General features: G+C 41.1%; 1 non-coding gene across 1 annotated transcript; it reads right to left on the bottom strand.

The window, feature by feature from the left end:
• Nucleotides 1–793: 793 nt before the first annotated feature.
• Nucleotides 794–912, bottom strand: LOC145411496 (5S ribosomal RNA). Its single transcript, XR_013899437.1, has one exon. It is a non-coding gene; the product is annotated as a 5S ribosomal RNA (ribosomal RNA).
• Between the last annotated feature and the right edge of the window lie 1,079 nt (nucleotides 913–1,991).

Here is a 1,991-nt window from a genome sequence, read left to right as displayed (position 1 = left end):
GTAAATTTTATCAAATTTATCTTTACTGATAAAACAGCTGTTAGAATCATAATGTTGGCTGGGTGTGGGGCCGGTCGATGACAAACGCAGATTACGAGTCAGTCAGGCAGGATGGCATCTCTCGTCGGGAACTCCTTCCCCCCACAGTTCCTTTTTAATTTAACTTGGTCTAAAATTTCCCTCTTCATTTCTTTCTTGTATATTCGGTGGCAGAAAGACACTAATACTGGAATATGATGTTAGTCACGAAGAAGTACTACGGAAAGTATGCTGAGCCAAAGTACTGTCTTATTCGCCGCTGAGCTATGTGAAATATGCTGCAAAAGAATAAAGATTTGGGTGGGCCAAGTTAAAATAAAACGATGACTGTAGCTGAGCCTGTAGTGCAGTTATTATAATCTGATAAAGACACCTAACCCCTTCCAGCTCAGCTGATGACCAGGTGTTTTCAGACTGTGATGCTGATTTGACCAGTAACCAAGAAGATTCTTTTCTTCCTATTGGCTAAGTCTCATCCAATTTCATGCAACCATGACTCTGCATTCCAGTTGTAGGAGAGGCCCAGTTCTGTCAGACGAAAACAAATTGACTATACTGTATATAGGTGGATTCATTTTTTTTTTTTTTCGTGTTTTTCTTTTTATATGGTCAACAGATTCTTAAATAGGTGCAAATGTTCATTCATTCATTGCCAGACGCCATGTATCCCAGACGGGGTGGCCAAGGGCTTAGAGTTAATTGTTTTACAGGGAGGGGCACTAATCCTCCACCAACCCCACTTGACACGTAGGGATGCCAACAGCATCTGGTGTTCCCAGGCGGTCACCCATCCAAGTACTAACCAGACCCAACGTTGCTTAACTTCGCTGATCGGACGGGAAGCGGTGTACTCAACGTGGTATGGCCGTTGGCAGGTGTAAATGTAATTTTGATTAATTCCTGCTATCCCCCCAAAGGCTAAACTTAAGACAGAAGACAGACGTAGCAGCAGTTGTATATCCCAGGTTCAACTGAACGTGAACCCCGTGGACTGCAGGCTGAAATTACTATCCTCCTGCACTCCACCATCCTCCTTCTGAGGAATACCGGGGAAGCTAATTTCCTAACAGAAGCTACTTAATTTAGCCTAGCCTAATCTATGACATCAGCCCCCTTCTCTAAAGGCTGATTACTATGGCCTACTATCCCGTGAAAGTAAGATGGCACCCTGCAGGAGTAGGGTAACTCTATCCTGCACTCCACTGGATTCATGAACCTAAGTTACTACTAACAACTAACTACAATTCTGCTTTTATTAGTACTATTATTACTGACGGTACGGCAGCTGAGGTTTATAATCTTCCGCAAATTTCCCAAATGTAAATACGGTTACTTTTTTGCACGAAAAACGAAAGACACTGGGGAAATACATTCTGGACTGCTAATATGGCTATATCTAACCCAGCCAGTCCGAAATACCTCCTTTCAACTTACAAAATTGTTTCGATGGAACATGAATAAACTAAAAAGTCACAGGATTATTGGAAATACTGTCATTTCACCTTATCGTGGTCCATATTTTCGCCACTTTGCCGTTTATTTCAAACAGCCTATTGGTAGAAAAACATACTATGATTCCATACCCTACGCTAAGGTTCGTGACACGAACGACTTCTGCCCCCAGGGAACAAACTGAGGTCTGTGCCCAGAGTCAGATACTAACTATATATATACTGTATATGTAGGTATGCATGTATCTGTGTATCTATATTAACGGGACTGTTATATAATAAAGCTTTGTGTATGTCTGTCAATCTGTCTTTCGTTCATATCATCACCATTATTATCATCATCGTCGTTGTCATCGTCATAATCTTTTGATACGATGTGTATTGGCTATAATACAAGCGAGAATCAGATTTCATCCATTTGTTCATCATCTGGTCTATGTATCCAATATCTAATTCATCTATCCATCCATTTATCCATCATTTATCACCTGATCCAGCTCT

Source organism: Coenobita brevimanus, chromosome 89 (genome assembly GCF_032717465.1).
Source record: "Coenobita brevimanus isolate Jiangsu-jjx chromosome 89, ASM3271746v2, whole genome shotgun sequence".
Taxonomy (NCBI): Eukaryota; Metazoa; Arthropoda; class Malacostraca; order Decapoda; family Coenobitidae; genus Coenobita; species Coenobita brevimanus.
This window is presented reverse-complemented; position numbering and strand designations above follow the sequence as displayed.